The sequence below is a fragment of the Hordeum vulgare genome, chromosome 2H (genome assembly GCF_904849725.1).
Source record: "Hordeum vulgare subsp. vulgare chromosome 2H, MorexV3_pseudomolecules_assembly, whole genome shotgun sequence".
Taxonomy (NCBI): Eukaryota; Viridiplantae; Streptophyta; class Magnoliopsida; order Poales; family Poaceae; genus Hordeum; species Hordeum vulgare.
The window spans coordinates 427,336,687-427,362,152 of NC_058519.1; the positions used below are offsets into that span (position 1 = coordinate 427,336,687).

General features: G+C 43.4%; 2 long non-coding RNA genes across 6 annotated transcripts; one reads left to right on the top strand and one right to left on the bottom strand.

Moving 5' to 3' along the window:
* The first annotated feature begins 239 nt into the window (after positions 1-239).
* LOC123426514 lies at positions 240-16,939 on the top strand. 5 transcript variants are annotated; one of them, XR_006622238.1, is made up of 7 exons: positions 240-702; positions 826-935; positions 1,736-1,937; positions 2,609-2,720; positions 2,925-3,206; positions 3,286-3,350; positions 3,676-4,234. It is a non-coding gene; the product is annotated as an uncharacterized LOC123426514 (long non-coding RNA). The 5 variants fall into 5 exon arrangements; XR_006622239.1 differs by having other exon boundaries at positions 245-660; positions 848-935; XR_006622236.1 differs by having other exon boundaries at positions 246-702; positions 848-935.
* A 4,348-nt stretch (positions 16,940-21,287) lies between these two features.
* On the bottom strand, positions 21,288-22,426 carry LOC123426516. Its single transcript, XR_006622240.1, has 2 exons — positions 22,283-22,426; positions 21,288-22,199 (listed from the first exon to the last, which is right to left on the bottom strand). It is a non-coding gene; the product is annotated as an uncharacterized LOC123426516 (long non-coding RNA).
* Between the last annotated feature and the right edge of the window lie 3,040 nt (positions 22,427-25,466).

Sequence of the window (25,466 nt, forward strand, 5' to 3'; positions counted from 1 at the left end):
TATCTACTATCTATCTATTACCACTAGTATCTACTCCCTCCCTTCCTAAATATAAGACCTTTTAAAGATTCCACTATATACTACATACGGATGTATGTAGTCATATTTTAGAGTGTAGGTTCACTCATTTTACTCCGTATGTAGTCTATAGTCAAATCTAAGGTCTTATATTTCGAAATAGAGGGAGTATCTACTACCACTAAAAAGGGGCGAGAGGGCAGATCCAAATCATAATCTGTACCATCTAATCACGAAATCAATGATCTATGATCTTCGTTAACTAAATTGACCTCGCTAATGAAGACCTCGCTAACGAAACGTCCATGTACCAAATCGACTCACCTCGCACATCCTCTTCTCTTCGCCGCCCCAACCACTCTGCCCCACCTCCCTCCTTCACGCCGCTCGGTCCGCCACTCCTCGCCCCGCCTCCCCTTCACGCCGCTCGGTCCGCCATTCCTCGCCCCACCTCTCCTTCACGCCGTCGCCCTCACCCGTCGCTCAACCCCACCTTCCCTTCTCGAAGCCGGCTGCTCGGCCCACCCGCACCCCTCCGCCCTTCTTCGGACGGGAGTTGCGCCAGCCAACTCTTCCTCAATTGGCAATGACTCAGCCATACCAAGGTCGATGGGGCCTCGTCCGTGGTGTTAGTGGAGCAAGGTAATGGGATTTTCGGCTGCTGGGTGTGATTAGTGGAGGAAGGTAATGGGATTTTCCCGATTCGATCAACCTCCTATTCAACACAGATCTCATCTTTTTGAAGTCCTGTTAGATCGTTCGCTTCATGTAGTTAATCCTCATATGTCTATTTTTCTCACACTTCAGTTCTTGCATTGTCTGAGATTAGGAATGGGAAAATAAATTTTCTGTCCGTGCCTCATAAGCTACATCAGAAGATTGCAATTTCTAAATTAAGATATTTCCTAGCCATCCAGGTACCTTTGTTTCTTGCCTTTGTTAAACTTTTTTATTTAATGAGCAGTGTTCTTAATATCTTATACTCCCTCCGTCCCAAAATAAATGTGTCAACTTTATACTAGCTTTAGTACAAAATTGTACTAAGCCTGAAACACTTATTTTGAGACGGAGGGAGTATCATATACTTGCCTGCTAATTATCAAGATTGTTATTAATTTGGTAAAATTGTATTTGTAAAGTATTCATCTGACAATGAGAAAAAAACATGCATATGAGCTGATTGAGTTTGTGAGAGGAGCTATTGACATTTTTTATACCACATGCAAGTACAATATTTATAATGCTTAAGAATTCTATGGAATTAATATTATTTACTGTTGAAGATCAACCTAGCGAAGGATTATAGGATGTTACAAATTTGAGTACGCCTGGAAGTGTTACTAATTCACCTAACAAAAGAAAATATAATAACCCCAAGCAAAGGGCATGGAAGTGTTACTAATTCACCTAATGTGCTTGGGCTGCTTGGCTGCCCTGCACAATCATGATTAATTTTTAAACCTGCTTAATAGCATAGTGTTTTCTGCTTTATGGCTTCATTTAGTCAAAATTTGGATGATCATTGAGCAAAACTAAGAATATTAGACCTGTGCAGGGCAGCACCAACACCAGTATACTGCAAATGCTGGACGAATCATGAATATAATTTGACTTCCTAAAATATATATTTTCATTTGTTTGTGGGAGAATTATCTTATGTCTTGATTTCCTGTATATTTCATACTTGAAGATAATAAGACTGATTATGTAAGCGCAGGTGCCATCTTCTGATGATGTTCTAATCATGAAAGTACACACAACTATAATTGAGAGTTTATCCAGACCGTCGAACCTCGAGCAAGCGGTCATCACCCACATCGCCTGACCTCGAGCGAGCGGCTGCCGCCGACATCGAACAAGAGTGCAAGACGACCGTAACGTCCAGCTGCAGCCACGAGTATTTTTGTCACCCACCGCTGGTAATTTTCAGGTGTTTCGCTTCGAATTGTCCGATGAGAGTTAATTGTTTCTTCAAAGTGCTCATGTTACACTGGCCTCTTTCAGAACATATTACATTACATCTAATAGCATTAGTCAGATTGGAGAAGAACTAGCGCATTGATTTTTTTTGTGGATCAACCTGCTTGAGGACCCGGGGTGCAGCACACTGATATTCTCCATTGATTATGTAGTGCGCGTTATTCAGGAAAGTGAGTATGGCTGCAGTTTTGGCCTCACTTGTACTAGCTAATTTGGATGTGAGTGATATTCATGGAGGCCATTCTATGTGTCCGGCGAACTGTCCCGTCTATATAATTCATGATTTAGTTGTGGAATGCGAACGTGAGCGAATAAAAAAATATCGGGGGGGGGGGGGGTGCTATTTTGAGGTATCACTGCATTGATTGAAACTGCATGTCAATGTACACGGTGTCCGATTTTTTGTCTGATGATTAGTTCATGTATACCACATGCTCTCCAAGTGATAACTTTCTTGTGCTTTTTCTTGCCACAGAAGGGTAGAATAAGGATGGATAAGGTGTTGTATTTTTATTGACCAACCCCGTTTTTATCAATTTTCATGCTAATTAATAGGTCTTTGGTTTCCCTCTATGAATCTCCATTGACCATCCTCTAATATTTTGTGCAGCCTTTACTAGACATTGTTGAAACTACATTGTTGTTTCCAACTCTGAAAATAGCAGGCCATGTTTGATTAAAGTAGGAGCTTGAGCGATGGAGTATGAAGGCACCGTCGTACTGTACGTTTCTACTGATGTATCAACATGTTGGCATTCACATCAATCATGTATACAATCAGATTTGCATGTTACAGACTGAAGTTTACCTTACCCATGTGTAGATATATGAAACATTGAATCCGGAAGTCATGTGATTAAAGTAGGTTATGGCCGTCTACTTTTGTAAATCACAACATTTATCATTTTGTTTTTCAATTATTTCAGATTGTGGTGATTGGGTTGCCGTCATGATTCATAGAGGATAAGCACCAGCGACGAGGAACTGGGAAGGAGAGGTTGTTACTTGAGATGGATGGTGGTAGCGGCTTGCAATTCACATGGATGGGGTGGAGAATAGCATGGATAAATCTTCAAATCCAACTAGGCAGCACTTCATAATGAATGGCTACGACGGCGACAGAATGGAGAAGCTTAGTGCGTTCAGTAAGATGGATGTGTGGTATGTGGAGTGAAGATGCATCTAGCATCAGCTTCTTACTTATTGAGGTGATTCTGATTTCCTAAAATATTATGCTCCATATAGATGGATTTTTTCTTATAGCTTATATCCGGGATTCTATTTCAGGACACTTTTACCTCGTGGCGCTACCGGCGCCCAAATATATCATTTCTCTTGATTATACAGTGAAGGTAATTCACTCCGGTTCATCCAAATTCCCAAATTTTTATATTTGAGAAGTCCGGTCTGGTCAAATATGTTAAATATTAAAACATACTAGCTTCATCCGGAATTACCTGTCGCTCAAAAGAATGTGCTAGATACATCCATTTGACCGATAAATAATTCTGGACGGAAGGAATATGTGACTATGCCTATTATGTTTTATTGCTCTTGCTGGGTAGGGATAAGTGTTATGAATTGTTGCTATTGTTGTGACAAACATATATTGTTGAGCTTACAGATAAGCACATAGAAGATGAAAAATATAATATTACTTATGTGTTGTTTTGCTAGATTATCACCTGAAGGGAAAACCTAACAGCATTCGATGCAATGAACTGAATAAGGGGGAGGTGCTCAAGGCAACAAAAGGTAGAAGAATATACCAATATACAAACTGACCTATTAGGAGTGGCTTCACAAAAACTAAGGTCTAAAAAGTTTGAATGATGCACATTAATGGAGTTTTTTTTATTCACTTAATTCCAAGATAAATCGGAAGACTTGCTACGCTGTTACCAAAGCCCATTAGCAGCAATGCAATGCTTTTGATTTACAGCAAAGTTATACAGCCAATGAAACTGGGTTTCCTTCTCGTCGATGCTTTTTTTTGGAACAAGGGGACGGGTCCAGAAGGACCCAGAGAGATTTTCATTAAGTCAAAGTGGTGGGAATATAAAGCTCATCCAAGGACACTACAAAACAAACCTTAACCTTTCTCCCAACCCAATATATTTGGCGATATCTATGTCTTTGTGATATTTGTGGAGGCTGCTTATCTCACAATTTTTTCTATCTATCCCACCTACAAAAATAGGTTGTACAATATTAATTTAATCGAACAACATTGAAAGGATCGATATGGTTGACTAGAGGGGGGGGTGAATAGGCAACGACCACTTTTTAATTAATCTTAAAAATTTAGGGTAAGCAACATACGGGTTCACTAAAATAGCAACAACGAGGTGAACCTATATGATGCTAACAACAAGAAAAAGTAAGACAAGTAAGAGATAGACAACAACATAAGCATACACGAAGTAAAGGTTAGAGATAACCACAAGTGGAACCAATGAAGACGAGGATGTATTACCGAAGTTCCTTCCCTTTGACAGGAAGTACGTCTCCGTTGGAGCGGTGTGGAGGCACAATGCTCCCCAATAAGCCACTAGGGCCACCGTATTCTCCTCACGCCCTCACACGATGCAAGGTACCGTGATTCCACTATAGGTGCCCTTGAAGGCGGCGACCGGACCTTTACAAACAAGGTTGGGGCAAACTTCACACAAAGCTTGGAGGCTCCCAACAAGACCACGAAGCTTCACCACAATGGAATGTGGCTCCGAGGTGACCTCAACCGTCTAGGGTGCTCAAACACCCAAAAGTAACAAGATCCGCAAGGGATTGGTGGGGGAATCAACTTTTCTCTTGGTGGAAGTGTAGATCTAGGCCTTCTCAACCAATCCCTAAAGAATCAACAAGTTTGATTGGCTAGGGAGAGAGATCGGGCACTTTTGAGCTTAGGGAGCAACAATGGAGCTTGGGAGGGTCAAAGGTAGGGTTCTACAGCAAGAAGAACCCCTTATATAGTGGGAGGGGGAATTCAACCATTTTCCCACTCACAGCCCGAGCCTAGCGGTACTACCGTTGGCTGCAACGGTACTACCGCTAGCACTCCAGCGGTACTACCGCTGGCTGCAACGGTACTACCGCTGGGCCCATGGTAGTGCAGAAGCACTACTGGGCCAACCACCGCCAAGAAAGTCTTCGCAAAAAGGTCCGACGAAGTACATCCGCTAGGAAGGCGGTACTAAGCTCCTGGAGCGGTACTACCGCTGACCAGGGGCGGTACTACCGCTGATCAGGGGCGGTACTACGGCCAGCACAGCGTACTACCGCTAGGGCTAGCGGTACTACCGTCAGTTCCAGCGGTACTACCGTTAGGCATAGCGGTACTACCGCTGAGAGACCTTTTGCTTAGATGAGATAAAAACAGAGCCGGGAGACACTCCAAAGTTGCAGGTAAAGGGAAAGGAGATAAAGTGTGTGCGTGCAAAATTGATTCCACCCTAACCTTTCCACTACGGGTCCCCTCTTAATAGTACGGCGTTCCTATGACTCAAAGAAGGAGAATCGTGGAGTACACCGTGCTTCTGTTCCATGGAAAGAGGGGGTGAGTCGTCTTGTGCCGTTGACATGTGTTATCTGAAATCTTAACACACACGGTTAGTCCTTTGCGGTACTGTCATCAATCACCAAAATTACTTAGGCATAAAATATGCCCTAACAATCTCCCCCTTTTTGGTGGATTGATGACAATACCGGATTTGCATAGTGAATAGCATGTGAACATAAAGGTAGTGGTATAGAAAATTAAGGAGCATATGACTCACATCATATGATAGAAATAAATCTCACACTAGTTCAAGTCTCACATCACACAAAGCAAAGATAGCAAATAAGAGCAAACCAAGTTCAAAGCAAACACGATAAGATAAGCAAAGCTCAAATCTCAAATCCAGCTCCTAGACTCTCTCCCCCTTTGGCACAAGACACCAAAAAGGGGCACACCTAATGACACAGGTGGTCACTCCTCATCCTCATCAGCGTCAGACTCGTCCGTGGCATCCGGATTGTCCTGCTCCTCCTCATTATCCTCCTCAGATGCCTCCTCCTCTGCATCAGACCACTGATAACCTTGAGCCCGCATCCAATCAGACTTTGGAGTGATGTCGTCCTCTGAGCCGCTGGAGATATCAACATCAAGTGTCCTCAGGACACGCTTGTGCCTCTGACGGTTCTCCTTCTGGGACACATGAATCTGATACTGTCCCTTGGCCTGCATACAGAAGAGAGTCTTCAGTTTATCCTTCAGTTTCACTGCCCAAGATGGCATAGCAGAAGAGTGGGACTGAGAAGCGGGGCCTCTGTCAGCAGCAGTCTCTGTGTCAGTGTCCATGTGCTGAGACGAAGTGGATGGGTTGGCCCGTTTGTCTTTGATGCGGAGCCTGATAGGATCGTGCACAAAGTAATCAGCCTGAAGGTGGAACTCCTCAATCAGATAGACGTCGTGCCACCTCTTGGCGAATATAGGCAAACAAGTAGGGCCCGTAGATAGGAACCTTGCGGTTCATGATGCAGTTCCAGAGCTCATTGAACATCACGTCAGAAATATCAGGAGGGGCAGATTCGTTAGTCCTAGCCTTCTCACAAAGCAGAAGCATCTCAGCTAGATAACCATGCACCTCGTCAAAGTTGCCAATGCGAGGAAAGAGAGTGTTGCGGAAGATTCGATGCATGATATCCAGATGCTTGGGGAGCACACCTTTCTTCACATAAAGTTGTTGCAGCGTGTCCTTGGGGGTGGCAGTAGATGAAGATGGAGCATGAGGACGCAACCCAAGAGGATTGTCAGCTCCCTGAAAGCCGACCTTGAGAAACTTCATTAATTCTGACCAGGAACCTGTCATCTTCTGAGTACCAGTCATGCAAGTCATGGTGCGCTCTTCATCAGGTGAGAAGTGAATAGTGACATAGAATTGGGCCACAACATCTGGATCAAAGTCGCGCTTGAAGGTGATGATCTCCTTAATGCCAAGCTTGTTAATCAAAGAGAGAGCCTCACCAAAGTAATCCGGGTTCCGCTGAAGGTGAGCCAAGTCAATCCACTGAACTGGAACAAACATCTTCTTGAAGTGCTTGATGATGTCGCGATAGATCATGCAGTGATCCCGTGACCAAACATGCTCGACATTCTTGATCTGACCCTTCTCTTCTAGATAGTGATTGCAGGTGCGGAACCGCAGAAAATTCTTAGGGGGAATATTGCGAACGTTGATCCCCTTGGTCTTGTGAGCTGTCTTCTTGAAAGACTTCTTTTTGGGAATTCAGACCGGAAGTGGCGGAGCCTTCTGGAGCATCTGGAGTGCGATACTGCTTCGGCTGGGTGTCCCGTGGGGGATTCGAGCAGCGAGCACCACCTGTGACACACAAGACACACACCGAAAAAGAGCGACAGGAGGAGTCAAGGCAATGAACAAAAAGAGGCATAAAAGTAAACTCACATTGCCAAAAAACTGGAAAAGAAGAAAAAATATCCTCCTGGCGGTAGTACCGCTGGGGTCTATGCGGTAGTACCGCTACCCCTGGCGGTAGTACCGCTGGGGTCCTAGCGGTAGTACCGCCAGCCGGGCGGTAGTACCGCTAGGGGGTTGACTTTCAGATCTGAATTAGAAAAAGACCCATAGGAACGGCTAGATTGGATTTACGAGGGCCATGGGTACTGCATAGAATCACTACAAAAACCACCATAGCCCTAAACACATGAGGATCTCAAGAATCATCTAGATAAAGACATGCCTAGTCAAGAGGATTCAAGTTTTAGATCTAATCCAAAATAAGAGAAAAAGTGCTTGATCTAAACCATGAAGAACCTTGAACATGTCAATATAAACGCAATGAATCATAGGACCTACACTCCCCTAGAATATCTCCTTCGTTCCATCCAAGAACGAAGCACAAAACCATAGTCATGAATCCAAATCACCAATGCTCCTACCCCTAAAACAAGAAAATACCAATCAAGAGAATAAAGGGAGGAGCTTTACCGGAGTCCATGGCATTTGGTGGAGGAAGGAGGAGTGGAGCAAAACCTCCAACTCAACGGAGAGAAGGGGCTCCACAGATAGAGATCCAAATAGGGGGAGTTCGGGGTTGGGGAAGGGAGAGCCACGAGGAAGAAGAAAGAGGGCAGGAAAAAGGGCTCCCCCTCCTTTATATAGTCCAAGGGGTACGAGCCAGCGGTAGTACCGCTGGGGTCCTGGCGGTAGTACCGCTACCCCTGGCGGTAGTACCGCTGCTTGTAGCAGTAGTACTGCTCCCCCTGGCGGTAGTACCGCTCCCCCTTGAGACAGCCCTAAAAGCCCTAGCCAGGTCGTGGTAGGCTGGGGTCCTGGCGGTAGTACCGCTACCCCTGGCGGTAGTACCGCTACCCCTGGCGATAGTACCGCTCCAAATGGCACAACGAGACATAGGATTGCATGAGAAAGACGTGGGCAAACGACAAGTCAGTGAATAAGAAGATAGCACTAGCAAGATATACCGACTCGTCATGTTGTATCCTTTCTTCCTTATGAGAGAAAGGTGGGGGTGGTGGCCGAGGCCACCTATGTTTGAGACAAAGGTATGACACCGCGAAGAATTATCCTTGGGTTCATGACCAACGCTCGTCTTTGAAGCACTAGTGCCATTTGGTACTGGCTAAAGTGAAAGACTTGATCAATTTATGCATAATGGGGGGAGGAAAAGTTCATTGAGAGAACAACACTCCCCCTATGTCCATGCCTACATCTAGAATAAGATCGAATGCCTAGTGAGGAGCAAAGTGCCTAGCTTCAATCCACATTACTTGAATCCATGATATTTAGCTCATGCCTTAACTCCCGGAACCTTGCTTCATCTAGGGGCTTAGTGAAAATATCTGCAAGTTGCTCTTCAGTGTGGATGAAGTGAACTTCAATATCATCAAGCTTGATATGTTCACGAATGAAGTGATGGCGAATGTCAATATGCTTGGTCTTGCTATGTTGCACTGGGTTGAGGGAAATCTTGATAGCACTTTGATTGTCACATAGAAGCGGCACTTTGTCACAAGTGACACCGTAATCCTTTAAAGTTTGCCTCATCCATAGCAATTGTGCACAACAACTTGCAGCTGCCACATACTCAACTTCGGTGGATGATAGTGAGACACAATTCTGCTTCTTTGAAGACCAACTTACCAGTGAGCGACCAAGGAATTGGCATCCTCCAGAAGTTGATTTCCTCTCCACACAATCTCCTGCCCAATCTGAGTCAGAATAGCCCACTAGGTTGAAGTTTGCTCCTTTGGGATACCATAGACCAAAGTTTGGGGTATGAGCCAAATATCGAAAGATTCGCTTAACAACCATATAATGACTTTCTTTTGGTGCGGATTGAAACCGTGCACATATCCCTACAGTCAACATAATATCTGGTCTAGATGCACAAAGGTAAAGAAGGAATCCAATCATGGAGCGATATACCTTTTGATCCATTGCTTTACCATTGGGATCAGTGTCAAGTTTGCATCTTGTTGGCATGGGGAACTTGACCGGCTTGGCATCTTCAAGCTCGAACCGTTTGAGCATGTCTTGAGTGTACTTGGCTTGTTTGATGAAGGTCCCTTCTAGACCTTGTTTAATCTCGAATCCGAGGAAGAACTTCAACTCTCCCATCATGGACATCTCAAATTTCTCGGTCATTAGTGCAGCAAATTCTTCATTGAAGGAAATGTTAGGAGAACCAAAAATGATATCATCAACATATAGTTGGCATATGAACAAATTCCCTTTAACCCTCTTAGTAAAAAGAGTGGGATCTATCTTCCCAATTTCAAACCCACGATCGTGTAATAACTCAGTAAGATACTCATACCACGCACGTGAGGCTTGTTTAAGGCCATAGAGTGCCTTATTAAGTTTGTACACATGATTGGGGAGCTTGGGATGTTCGAATCCCGGGGGTTGTTTGACATAGACCAACTCATTTAAAGGGCCATTAAGAAAGGCACTTTTCACATCCATTTGCTTTAATTTGAAATTATGATGAGAAGCAAATGCAAGCAGCATGCGAATAGATTCTAGACGAGCAACACGGGCAAAGGTTTCACCGTAGTCGGTACCCTCGACTTGGGAGTAGCCTTGAGCCACCAATCTTGCCTTGTTTCGAATCACAATCCCATTGACATCTTGCTTGTTTTTGAAAATCCATTTGGTCCCGATGACATTATGATCCTCCTTTGGTCTTGGTACTAAATCCGAGACTTGATTACGCTCGAAGTTGTTAAGTTCTTCATGCATGGCCATAAGCTAATCCTCATCATCGAGCGCTTCCTGTACGTGTTGAGGTTCACAATATGAAACAAACGCGTGATGCTCACAATAATTGCAAATCTGTTAACGGGTGGATACTCCCTTTTTTTAAACTGCCAAGTACATTCTTCATAAGATGTGACTTGACTCTCATCTTGTTCGCAATCTTGGCTGCTCGAGGCTCCAAGAGTTCTTCATTGGATAACTGGGGAGCATCGACTTGTTTACTTTGCTTGCCCTTGTGTCTTAAACTTCCCTTGGCACCGGCTGTTGGTGCTGCAGAAGGGAATTGCGAGACAGTATCCTGATCATCTTGACTTTCGACTTGAGCAGGTTCACTTGTTTGTTCTTGTACTTGTGGTTGCTCTTGATCTTGATCTTGTGCTTCTATTTGGTATGGATCTTGTGGTTGCACTTGATCTTGATCTTGAGCAGGTTTGGAACCTTGGGTAAGTGCTTGAATATCATGGGACACATCACCATTGTTGGGCAATTGATCTTGACCTTGAGCTTGTTCAACTTATTGAGAGTCTTCTCTTTGTTCATCGGAAGCGTGTGGCGCTTGTGGGGGTGATGGCTCCACTTGAGTAGAGCATTGTCCTTCTCCTTCGGCCACAAGGGGTTCCTCAATGGGAGTATTTGACCAATCCCCATTCTTCTTATGGCTTGGGGAGGAATTTCACCACCTACATCACAAAGACCACTTTGCTCCACTTGGGAGCCATTATTTTCATCAAACTCCACGTTACACGTCTCCTCAATGAGTCCGGTGGACTTGTTGAGGACACGGTAAGCATGAGAGTTTGTAGCATAACCAACAAAGATGCCCTCTTGTACTCTAGAATCAAATTTAGCTAAACGTGCACCTTTCTTGAGAATGAAACACTTACAACCGAATACCCGGAAGTACTTGTGATTGGGTTTGTTTCCAGTGAGAATCTCATATGGAGTCTTGTTCAAGCCTTTGCGGATATAGAGCCGATTGGACGCATGACATGTTGTGTTGATGGCCTCAGCCCAAAAGTTATATGGAGATTTGAATTCCGCCATCATTGTTCTTGCAGCATCCATCAAAGTCCGGTTCTTCCTTTCTGCCACGCCATTTTGTTGAGGGGTATATGGTGTTGAATATTGATGTTTTATTCCCTCATCACCTAGAAACTCATCCATGGTGTAGTTCTTGAACTCGGTGCCATTGTCACTTCTAATCATCAAGATCTTTGCTTCATGTTGACGTTGAGCTTCATTAGCAAAGTTGATGACAGTTTGTTGAGTCTCACTCTTCCTTTTGAAGAAATATACCCAGGTGTATCTTGAGTAGTCATCAACAATCACCAAGCAGTACTTTCTGCCTCCAAGACTATCAAATGATGGAGGACCGAAAAGATCCATATGGAGGAGCTCCAATGGCCTCTTAGTGTAAATGAGAGTCGTTGGACGATGTGCAGTTTCATGAATCTTTCCTTCAATGCAGGCACTGCAAGCACAATCTCTAGCAAAACTCACATTTGTTAGTGGACGAATATGGTCCCCTTTGAGAAGACTTTGCAAAGACCTCATATTGACATGAGCTAGTCGGCGATGCCAAAGCCATCCCACATCAACTTTAGCCATTAAACATGTCGTAGTCTTAGTGGGTCGCTTTGAGAAGTTCACCACATAAAGACCATTTTCGACATATCCAACATAGGCTACTTTAAGTGTCTTGCTCCACAGGAGGACCACAATATCAAGATTAAAGAAAGTGGAAAAACCCATAATTGCAAGTTGACGAACCGAAAGTAAATTGTAGGCAAGAGACTCAACAAGCATGACCTTCTCAATAGATAACTCTTCAGAGATGACCACCTTACCAAATCCCAATACCTTTGAAGAGGATGCATCGGCGTATTGGACATGGGTGGGCATAGATGGAGAAGGATGCACATCCACCACTAAGTCCTTGCTTCCGGTCATATGATTTGTTGCTCCACTATCGAGCAACCATGACACCCCACCGGAAGCAAACTCCTGCAATAGATCAAGGCTTGGTTTTAGGTACCCATTTTTTAATGGGTCCTTTAATGTTAGATACAAGGGTCTTAGGAACCCAGATAGCCCATTCAATAGACTCATAGTAAGAACCAACAAATCTGGCATAAACATGCCCATCACGAGCATGACATAAGACATAGGAAGGATTGAGTTTGCCGGCTGTGTTAGTAGGAATGGTTTTGCCCTTCTTGTTACCATCGTCCACCTTGTTTCTGTTCACCTCCTGAGTCCCTTCGTCCTCTTTGACAAAGATGTCCATGAGGGTAGGGGATCGTTTGTTTCTGTTCCTCCTTTTTCCTTTTGACCTGGAGGTACCTTTTGACTTGGAGGTAAGTCCAAGTCCCTCCTTTCCTACAACACCCTTTTGATTGCTCAAGAGGTCGTTCAAGCTCTTCTCACCTTGTATGCATGCCACAAGGCCCTTCTCAAGTTTCTCCTTTAACTTGGCATTTTCCTCCACAAGATGTACATGCTCACAACAAGGATTAGTTGTACAAGCATTATCAATTAACACAAAGGGAGGACAAGTAGAGATCTCCTTGGTAAGCTTTGCTTGGAGTTGATCATGAGACTCTTTCAGAGAGAAATGAACACCTTTCAAGACCTTGTGAGCCTTGTCAAGTGTGTCAAACTCCACTTTGAGTCTGTCATGGCCAACCCCAAGAGCATACTTTTTAGACTTAAGCATACGAGTAAGAACAGTATCATGATCTAGTTTCTTTTGCATTTTAGCACAATCATCGTTGTATGACTCCTCAAGAGCCAAACGAAGAGTGCGCTCTTTTTCTAGTGCAATAGATAATTCAGCAATTTCATCGGCATAGTCACGACTATGTCCCTGAAGCTCGGAGATGGTCTCCTCATGAGACTCGATGGGGTCATTGGCCTCACCCAGTTGTTTCAAGAGAGCAACAAAATGCTTCTTGGATTCTCCCTTAATAGTGCACAGAAATTTGTCAAGATCATGCTCATTAAGTTCCCCAACATCACTATCATCAACACAATTTAACAATGAAGGAGCAGTAGCGATGTTGGTCTTCATGATGGGGGTTACCTGATTGATACCTTTTGCCCTGAGGCACTTGGCGATGTGGTTCTCGTTGGGGGCGTTGAAGAGAGACACCTTCTTAGGAGAGAGGGTGGCAATAGCAACAGTTGCCGTTGCCACCATATCATCATCATCATCATCGGAAGGGTAATCTTCAAGGGCCACCATGCCCTTTGGGTGGGGTTTCTTCACAAAGTTGTTCTTGATTGGGAATGACTTGGTTTTGTCTTTGCGAATGAGCTTGCCCCCGTTGTCTTCCCTTTTCTCATAGGGACATTCGGCCACGAATTGACTCACGTTACCACAGTTATAGCATGTCCTCACTCGTTGCTTGGGTTTGAGCCCACTTGAGTTGTTCTTGGTGAAGGTGGGTCTTGAGTTCCTCTTGTTGCCCCAGAATTGCCTTGACGCAAGAGCCATGTGCTCATGATAAGCATACTTCGTGTCTTCAGGGCAGCTCTTCTCTTCCTCATCCTCCTCTTCTTCAAAAGTTGCATTTGCCTTTAACGGAAGGTTGGGTGAAGCTGTCTTTGAGAGAACACGAGCAAGTGCATTGTCAGCTGTCTCGTTCATGATTAACATTGCAATGAATTCATCCAACACCTCACTGGAAGACAAGGAGTGGAAGTCTGGTCGCTGATGAATGACAGATGACATGGCTTTATTGAAAGGCGTGATGGCTTTGAGAAACTTGCGCTTGACCCATGTATCATCCACATCCTTGATCCCATGGTTCTTGAGTGCCACAACAATAGCAGTCACCCTCCGATAGAGATCACGAGGGTCCTCGTCTTCCTTCATCACAAACTCATCGGCCTTATCAAGTACCACTTCATAGTTGGACCGTTGAATGCTTGAGCTTCCCTTGTACAACACCATAATGTGCTCCCAACAGTCCTTGGCCAAAGTGAAGGGACGCAAGTGAGGAAGATCTTCAGGTGGCACTGCGGACTGGAGAATAAACAAAGTAGAGTGATTATATTGATTGTCCGCTTCTTCTCTTGGAGTGAGGTTGCTTGAATCATGGGGATAATAGCCTTGCTTGATGATTCTCCACAAATTTGTTGAGCCGTGATTCAAATGAGACTTAATAGAAAATACCGAGTTAGCAAAATCACCTTTTACAAGCTTAGGAGTAGGACCAACAGGATTAAGACGCGGTGTGGGAACCGGTCCTCCATAGACTAAGGGTGGTGGAACAGATGCATACGTCCCATTCCCATCATTTTCGAGAGGAGGGGGAGGTTGCATATCTTTAGCCGTTTCCCTAACGGAATTGGCCTCCGAATCCGTGGTGGTGGGTTTAACCACCAATGCCGGTTCGGGAGAGTTTTTAATTCCCTCAATTAACTCTTTAAGCATGGTCTTGACCTCGTTCGTCATGGACGTCTTGAGTGCGGCCATAGCCGTATTCAAGTCGTCCCTTGTGATCGAAGTCAAGTCCATACCCTCGGTTTGTGCACGGGAACTCCCTCATCATCTTCCATACTCTTCGGGTGGTTAAACCCTTAATAAAGAGACGTGGCTCTGATACCAATTGAAAGGATCGATATGGTTGACTAGAGGGGGGGGGGGGTTGAATAGGCAACGACCACTTTTTAATTAATCTTAACAAGTTAGGGTAAGCAACATACGGGTTCACTAAAATAGCAACAACGAGGTGAACCTATATGATGCTAACAACAAGAACAACTAAGACAAGTAAGAGATAGACAACAACATAAGCATAAACGAAGTAAAGGTTAGAGATAACCACAAGTGGAACCAATGAAGACGAGGATGTGTTACCGAAGTTCCTTCCCTTTGATAGGAAGTACGTCTCCGTTGGAGCGGTGTGGAGGCACAATGCTCCCCAATAAGCCACTAGGGCCACCGTATTCTCCTCACGCCCTCACACGATGCAAGGTACCGTGATTCCACTATAGGTGCCCTTGAAGGCGGCGACCGAACCTTTACAAACAAGGTTGGGGCAAACTCCACACAAAGCTTGGAGGCTCCCAACAAGACCACGAAGCTTCACCACAATGAAATGTGGCTCTGAGGTGACCTCAACCGTCTAGGGTGCTCAAACACCCAAGAGTAACAAGATCCGCAAGGGATTGGTGGAGGAATCAACTTTTCTCTTGGTGGAAGTGTAGATCTAGGCCTTCTCAACCAATCCCTAAAGAATCAACAAGTTTGATTGGCTAGGGAGAGAGATCGGACACTTTTGAGCTTAGGGAGCAACAATGGAGCTTGGGAGGGTCAAAGGTAGGGTTCTACAGCAAGAAGAACCCCTTATATAGTGGGGGGGGGGGAATCCAACCGTTTTCCCACTCACAGCCCGAGCCTAGCGGTACTACCGCTGGCTGCAGCGGTACTACCTCTTGGCCCATGGTAGTGCAGAAGAACTACCAGACCAACCACCGCCAAGAAAGTCTTCGCAAAAAGGTCCGACGAAGTACAGCCGCTAGGAAGGCGGTACTAAGCTCCTCGAGCGGTACTACCACTAGCCAGGGGTTGTACTACCGCGAGCACAACGGTACCACCGCTAGGCCCAGCGGTACTACCGCTGAGAGACCTTTTGCTTAGATGAGATAAAAACAGAGGCGGGAGCCACTCCAAAGTTGCAGGTAAAGGGAAAGGAGATAAAGTGTGTGCGTGCAAAATTGATTCCACCCAAACCTTTCCACTACGGGTCCCCTCTTAATAGTACGACGTTCCTATGACTCAAAGAAGGAGAATCGTGGAGTACACCGTGCTTCTGTTCCATGGAAAGAGGGGGCGAGTCATCTTGTGCTGTTGACATGTGTTATCTGAAATCTTAACACACACGATGTGTCCTTTGCGGTACTGTCATCAATCACCAAAATTACTTAGGCATAAAATATGCCCTAACAAACATGAGTATCATGCGTGCCTATTGTAGTTATTTTTAACAATCTGATTTGTTAACACATCATTACAAGGTTACTTAAAACTACCTTTATAGATATTTGAAACCAAAGTCTAGGAGTATTCAACCAACCAGCACGGAACATGAAAGAAAATATTTGTATTTTTGCTTAGTAACTGTTAACAAACAATGTGGTTCACATATGAATGTGTGTAATTTTATTCTATTCATGAGTGTGTAAATCACAAGAGAACTGTGCAATGAGGTTCTTGTCACTGGTGAGGATAGTGCACTATTCCCATATTGTTTTGCTCAATACTGAAGCATTGGTCCCTTCTTGTTCGGTGCAAGAACCAACACTCTTTATCGCCACTATGGCCACGAAGGCTTCAACCATACGGATGTGCATGAGCTGCTTTTTATCATATACTGACCATTCTTCTGTTTGCAGCAGATGGTCGCTCTCATGGTTGGGGACAACAGCTTGGCCTGGTACCATGCACAACAATCCCATCAAACCTATCATCGCCTTAATGGCTACTAGACCCGGTGTAGTGTGGCGAAGGCGTCGTCAATGAAGAGAAAAAGATTGTGGTCGAGGTTGTTGTGAGGGGTTCTTTGATTGCTACTAACATTAGGAATTGAATGCAAATGAAGCTGAATTGTAGCTTACGAGATTTTAATAAAGATATACATTTTATATTGAAATAAAATATGTCATAGAGCGTTCTATGTCAAAAGTCCTATTCTGCTTCCGAGCTCATATGCTCCCACATGAACGGTAAGATTAAAATTGTAAAAAATAAATCAAAACATTCTGATTTTTGTGTGTGACAAACTTTGATAAATGTTTTATATGCTTGTAAAATTTCATCACAAAATGACCCTCGTGAGAGGCGTGGCAAAAAACAAAAATAACACCAAAATGTATTCAAAACTAGCATTTCTGGAACATTGATTTTTTTACCATGACTTCTACTAATGTCATTTCGTGCTGAAATTGTACAAGCATACAAAACATTTATGAAAGTTTATCATAAAAAAAATCAGATTTTTTAATTTATTTACTATTTTTTGGGTACTACTGTTCATTAGGGAGCATATACTCCACGTCCCTTCTATGTACCCTAAGTAATTACTGATTGTACTCAATGTTCTTGAAATTTCAATTGATCAACACGGGAGTATTGGTCTGATTTATGAGGAGATTAGCTTATTTTGTTCAAGTATGTTACTGTGGGGAATGAGAAAATTTCTTGCTAAGGTTCGAATGTGCGTTGCACGTGCAAGCTTACTAGTTAATAAAAAGTAGGCATTTTTAGTTCATCATGCTATTTTACAAAATAGCCCCTTTAACTCGTAATTTCGTACATCGTTTAACTTCTTTTTTGGTTTGCACGTATGCACTGTCGGAGCCTTTTTAGGGACACGCACGCTCGTCTATGTTCATTCCCCCCGATCCCAAATCGACAGAAAAAATTCCCCTCGATCCTCAAATCGTCACGGCTTGTGGGTGAACTGCTTCTAGATCTCGGTCGCCGTCGTCTGCCCAGTGAACTGCTTCTAGATCTCAATCATGTATACTGTCGGGGCGTCGTTGCTGGCCTCATGCTTGGCAGCTTGGGCGTTTGCTGGAGATTGAAGGACTCCTTTTGCTGCTCTGCTGCTGCTACTTGGAGCCTTGGACTGTCTGCTGATGCTGCTTGGACTGACTGAGAGCAAATATGTGTGTTCCATATCATTTGAAGAAAAAAGATGTTTTTGTGCTATATAAATGAGTAATGAAGTAGAGGTTCACATCATTCATGATTATTGTGCTATGCTTTGTTTAGTAGTATTGGACCTGTTCTGATTCAGAGAAGAGGTGACGGGGCACAAGGAAAGCGTTTGTAGGGAAGTGGGTGGGTAAAAAGATGAGAGAGATGTCTATGGATTTGGACAAGCCAAGATAGAGGCGGGGAGCACTGTATGTTCGGCTGCTTCTTGTTTGGTGTTGCTGCGTGTTCGATGTTCACACAGACAAATAATTACAAGCTGATAGGTGCACCCTTTTTTACACGAATCTGCTATAGTTGCATCGAGTAATTTTTTTTAATTTTAATTTTAATTTTAACAAATAATAAAGAGGCTATCGCTTCCGTCGGAAAACCCACCGAGGTGATTTTACAAAAAAACCCTTACTGTTTATGACATTAAACTCGTATATATTAAATATTTTTTAAATACTCATATCTTTTAAACCGTAACTCTAAATTTAACATATTATACATGGAATTTGATTAGAAAAATATGTAGAATTTAAATATGATATTATTTTATCTGTTAAACGTTTAATAAAAATACTATCTAGGGTGCAATCTTAATAAATAAGTCATTATTCGTCTTTCTTTCATACCCGTACTCATCCGGGTTGGGGATGAACACGTCAACAAAATCAGGATTAGAGATGAAACTGAAGGTCACTTGACTGATTCTTTGTACGTATTAAATCTACATGCAAGCCGTGTTAAAATAGAAGATCTATGGAATTTTGAACTGCATTTTTGTAGGATAAAACCATCTTTATTTGTATCGTAACTATAAATTCTTAAATTATATACTTTTTTATAAATTAAGAGCGTGTGCCGTGTGGTATTTCTTTCTCCCGTTGCAACGCATGGGCCCTTTTGCTATCTATACCTAATAATAAAGCGGCTATTGCTTTCGTCGGAAAACCCATCACGTCATTTTTATAAAAAAAACCCTGTAATTTTTGTTATTCAACCCGCGCTTCAATTTCTCATTATGGTGGAATTAACAATGGACGGGTTGATTTTTCGACAAAATAGGATAGGACTAACTACATTAGTTTGTTAGCTTATTATTTTAATAAATCAAAATAATTATAAAAAGATTAAAGGCGTGTGATATTTTTTTCTCCTGTTGCAACGCACGAGCTATTTTGCTAGTCTTTTTTTAACAAGAGAAGGGTCCAGAAGGACCCAACACTGCATTAAGTCAAAGCCGTGTGATAGTGCATCATACAGACAGGACCCCAAGAAAACTAAAGGTACACACATGTCTCTAAAACTTACAAAGAGGACCCCAACATGGAAATAAGAAACACAATCTGGTCCAAGCTGCTCCCAAGTAGAATAACCCCGCCGACGCCGGGGATGGGATCACTTGGTTCGGCGAGACCTCCGCCGCAACATGCCGCAAACTCCACCCTGGAACAACACTGCCTCCCCTTTGGCGACATGGCCGGGAGGAAGAAACATGGTCGACATTCAACCAAAATGTAAGGTAGTTCGTTGGAGAAGGCCGACTGCCTATAGGCGTTGTCGCCCTTCCAGATCCCGCGTTGGTGAATCTCAGGACCTCTCCATCATCTCGAGGTCTTGGTTGCTTGGTCTTCCATCTTGAGCACGTACACCACAGCCGAAGACAAAGATTTCCTTATCTAAATTAGGGAGCGACTCCAACCTCATGGAAAACTAGGATCCAACGAGCAGAGGCAACGCGAACACATGAAACCGCTAGATCTTCCCCACTCCTCACTACTGCCTCTGCGAGCAGGAACTAGGAAAAGAACTGACCATCTACATGCGTCGTCGCTGCCACGAGCTTATTTAGGTATGGGCTGCCACCAAGTCCGCCGCCATATCCTTGCCTTCACGATGAAGGAACTGGGGATGGAGACGTCGGCGACCACCAGGCGGTGCTCGCCAGCAACCATGGCTGAACACCAAATGGCATCTTGCTAGAGAATGACATCACGCCAAACAACAACACAGGGTTAATAACCGACACAAAGGTCGAAATTAATCTACATCTACTATCTACAGGAGCTGCACGAACTCCCCACTCATCCCCACTTCACGCAGCAGCACCACCGGAAGAAGAGGAGAGGGGAGCTGGGAGAAACCTCGAAGCTCTCCAGGAAAGGAGGAGGAAGAGAGAGAATGGGAAGGGGGGAATAAGCGGTTTAGTGCATCGACTAATCTTTACCTGATAATAAAACACGAATCGCTTTTGGTTGTCCATTGTGCCATTTTGCAAGTAAACCTGTCCATTTTATGTAAAATAACCATAATAGACGTTTAAGTCATACCCGATTTTTTTTCAGAAAGCCCCTTCCATTTTAGGTAATCAACCCATCATCTATATTTAAGTCAACCGAACCCTTTTTCCATTTTGACAAAAATACTTAATGTTTTCGTTAAAAACAAAATTATCCATATATTTTAATCCGTAACTTTTATTTTAACAAGTTATATATGAAATTTGATTAGAAAAATATGTAGAATCGAAATATGATGTTATTTTTAGGCGTTAAATATTTCTAAAGTATTATGTTTCGTGCAAATTTCATCGATGGTGCATAATTCTTTTTCTTTCGTACTGACGGTGATCCAAATTGCAGATAAACACCCATTAAAACCAGATTGAGAGAAAAATATATCAAAAACTACGCATGCACACATATAAAAAACCTCACGGAAAAAAATAACATATTTCTTATCTTATACCAAACGAGTGTGCGTGCGCGGGGGAGAGAGAGTGAGAGAGAGAGAGGGAGTGGCAGGTGGGAGGGAGAGAGAGGGAGGGCGCTGTTGTTGCTGGATTGCTACTGTGGGGCGCTGCTGTTGCTGGCTTGCTATTGTCGGGTGCTGCTACTGCTAGCTTGCTACTGTTGGAGTGCGCTCGCCTCATGCTTGGCAGCTTGGGAGATTGCTGGAGATTGAAGGACTCCTTTTGCTCCTCTGTTGCTGCTGCTTGGAGCCTTGGACCGTCTGCTGCTGCTGCTTGGACTGACTGAGAGCAAACATGCGTATTTCATATCATTTAAAGAAAAATGATGTTTTTGTGCTATATACATGAGTAATGAAGTACATGTTCACAACATTCATGATTATTGTGCTATGCTTTGTTTAGTAGTATTGGACATGTTTTGTTTCACAGAAGAGGTGACGAGGCACAAGGAAAGTGTCGGTAGGGAGGTGGGTGGGTAAAAAGATGAGAGAGAGGTCTATGAATTTGGAGAAGTCAAGATAGAGGCGGGAAACACTGGATGTTCGACTGCTTATTGTTCGGTGTTGCCACGTGTTCAATGTTCACAGAGACAAATAATTACAAGATGATAGGTGCACCTTTTTTTACATGAATCTGCTATAGCTGCACCGACTAATATTTTTTTTAACAAGAGAAGGGTCCAGAAGGACCCAACACCGCATGAAGTCAAAGCAGCGTGACAGTGCATCTTACAGAACGACCCCAAGAAAACTAAAAGGTACACACATGTCTCTAAAACGTACAAAGAGGACCCCAACATGGAAATAAGAAACACAATCCGGTCCAAGCTGCTCCCAGGTAGAACAATCCCGTCGACGCCGGGGATAGGATCACTTGGTTCGGCGAGACCTCCACCACAACATGCCACACACTCCACTCTGGAACTACACTGCCTCGCCTTTGGCGACATGGTCGGGAGGAAGAAACATGGTCGGCATTAGACCAAAATGTAAGGCAGTTCGTTGGAGAAGGCCGACAGCCTATAGGCGTTGTTCCCCTTCCATATCCCCTGTCGGTGAAGCTCAGGACCCATGCATCATCTCCAGGTCTTGGTTGCTTGGTCTTCCATCTTGAGCACGTACACCACAACCGAAGACAAAGATTCCGTTATCTTGATCAGCGAGCGACTCCAACCTCGTGGAAACCTAGGATCCAACGAGGAGAGGCAACGCGAACAAATGTAACCGCTAGATCTTCCCCCACGCTTCTCACCGCTACCTCCACGAGCAGGAACTAGGAAGAAGAACTGACCATCTACATGCTCGTCGCTACCACGAGCTTATTCAGGTATGGGCTGCCACCAAGTGTGCCACCATATCCTTGCCTTCACGATGAAGGAACTGGGGATGGAGACGCCGACAACCACCAGGCGCTGCTCGCCAGCAACCATGGCTGAACACCCAATGGCATCTTGCTAGAAAACGACATCACACCAAACAACATCACAAGGTTAATAAATGACACAAAGGTCGAAATTAATCTACATCTACTATTTACATGAGCAGCCCGAACTGCCCACTCATCCCCACTTCAGGCAACAGCACCGCCGGAGGAAGAGGAGAGGGGAGCCATGAGAAACCTGGGAGCTCTCAAGGAAAGGAGGAGGAAGAGAGAGAAAGGGAAGGGGGGAATAAGCGGTTTAGTGCAGCGACTAATCTTTACGTGATAATAAAACATGAACCGCTTTTGGTCGTCTATTGTACCACTTTGCAAATAAACCTCTCCGTTTTGCGTATATTAAGCATAAGACACGTTGAAGTCATATCCGAAACTTTTTTTCCAGAAAGCCCATGACAGTTTAGGTAATCAACCCGTCATCTATATTTAAGTCATCCGAATTCTTTTTCTGTTTTAACAAAAACACACTTAATGTTTTCGTTAAAAGCAAAATTATCCATATCTTTCAATCCGTAACTTTTATTTTAACAAGTTATATATGAAATTTGATTAGAAAAATGTGTCGAATCTAAATATGATGTTATTTTTAGCTGTTAAATATTTCTAAAATATTATTTTTCGTGCAAATTTCATCAATAGTGCATAATTCTTTTTCTTTCGTACCGACAGTGATCCAAATTCCATATAAACACCCATTAAAACCATATTGAGAGAAAAATATATCAAGAACTACGCATGCACACCTATAAAAAACCTCGCGGGAAAATAATAATATATTTCTTATCTTATTCCGAGCGAGTGTGCGTGCGCAGGAGCGAGAGAGATGGAGAGAAAGAGAGAGGGGGGGAGGGAGGGAGAGAGAGAGAGGAAGAGAGAGGGAGAGAGGGAGGGAGGGAGAGAGAGGGAGGGAGGTAGGGAGGGAGGGAGAGAGAGAGGGAGTGAGGGAGGGAGAGAGATGGAGAGGGAGAGGGAGGGATAGAGAGGGAGAGAGAGAGAGAGGGAGAGATAGAGAGCGAGAGTGAGTGAGTGTGAGAGAGAGATAGATATAGATAGATAGATAGAGAGCGAGAGAGAGAGAGAGCTTACCATATTCAAACGCGTTTTCGATGTGTGAGCACTAAGACCATTGTCGTCAATCAAATGTGATGTCATGTGAAACTTAGAAAATTGGACATATTAAGGTCTTGAGTCATGGTTATTAAATTAAAAAGATGTGCTATTTTCTCTGCCGTTGCAACACACGGGTTCTTTTGCTAGTAATGCTAATAGATTCATATTTTCTTTGGGTGAAGAATGAGCATGTTAGTGAATAAAGTCCTATATAGAACAAACATAAATTAATGTGTGTTTTGCATTGTCCTCGTATGCATCACAAATAAAATAGTATTTGCATTCATGCTCATGTTGGATGAAACCGGTTAAAGCAATTTTGTATGGCATTCTATACATAAATTATTTATATTCTGAGACACACTCCTTTTATAGATAATCATTCCTTAAAACTCCAATCCAAATCCATTCCAAAACTCTTGCAACCAAAAGAACAAATGGAGGACTGGTAGTTATAATGGCCAAGTTAATACTCCATCTCAAATTAGTTATTATTCATACTCATTTTTTTGGGTTTCTGTGAGATGCAGGTCAAATTATGATTTGGATTTTTTGTAGAGCTATATATATATATATATATTGTACCTATGTTTTCGAAAAAAGAAAGGAATTGTATAAGCCTTTACGATGTCCAACTTGCGTTACACAAGATAAGATCCGATGCGTTCTGTGTTGGATATGGTCTCCTACAAACTATGTCACCCACACCACGTGCCTTCTCTTCTTTTCGATAATATATATATTAATATCATAAGATACCAGTTTGATATGATCCATGAATCAATATGGTATCAAGAGCTACTTAAGATATCAAGGATGCACACAACCAAATTATTGAAGAAAAAAAGTGGTCAACAAAATAACCGCAACGAACAACAACAATGTAACACCTTGACCTTTCATTGAGATCGACAATTGTTGCTTTCGGCAGGATCTAGATTGACCCTAAGGACTAAGACTGGTCTTTCCTGTATGCCCTCACTTGTGTGCATCCAGAAAGTACTTCACGATGGTCATCCATCTTTAAATTACTCCCAACCAAGCATGTTTAACTGAGAGGTTCTTCTGAGATGTGCTTTTAGAAAAGCAAATGCAACTTGTTGATATGAGTAGTCTATCATTCATTTTTAAGCTAGGATGCTACAAGTGGAAGAACGTGGATATCTTCTAGGGGGTGAATAATAAGCACTTTAAAATAATTAGGGGGGGTGAATAGGCGCTTTAAATACACTAGGCTCACCTATGTGCACCAACGACTTATGCTAAGCAAGATAAACAACTAAGTGATAGCAAGATATATAACATGAAAACTATGGCTATCACAAAGTAAAGTGCATAAGTAAATTGCTCGGGTAAGAGATAACTAAGGCACGCGGACACGATGATGTATCCCGAAGTTCACACCCTTGCAGATGCTTGGAGCACTATGAAGGCACAATGTTCCCCAAGATGCCACTAGGTCCACCGTAATCTCCTCACTCTCTCTTACGATGTAGGATGTTGTGATTCCATTAAGGGACCCTTGAGGGCTGTCACCGAACCCATAGAAATGGCGACCCTTGGGGGCGGTCACCAAACTCGTATAATTGGCAACCCCGTGGGGCGGTCATAGGAACTCGTACAAATTGCTCGGGGCAATCTCCACAACTTAATTGGAGACCGCGATGCCTGCCCAGAGTTCTACAACATAATGATTGAGCTTCATGGCACCACCAACTGTCTAGTGCGCCCAAGCACCCAAGAGGCACAAGTTGTAGGGTGCCCAACCACCCAAGACTAACAAGCTTCTCAACTTTTCACTTCCACGTATCAATGTGGAGAACTCAAACCAATGCAACTAATGCAATTGCAAGAACACATGAAGTGGTCAAGTCCCCCACTCCCAAATCCCACCACAACAACAAAATCTATGGAGGAATATGAGAGTAAGAACAAGGAGAACACATAGAACTCCAAGATCTAGATCGAAGGGATTCCCCTGACTTAGAGGAGAAAGTGATTGGTGGAAATCAAGATCTAGATCTCCTCTTACTTTTCCCTCAAAAATGAGCAAGAATCGTTGAAGGGATTGAGATATATCAAGCTAAAAGAAATTCAATAATGGGGGACTAAGACGAGTGCTAGTACATTGGCCCCCATGTTTGGTTTTGATAATTGATGAAAATCCCTATGG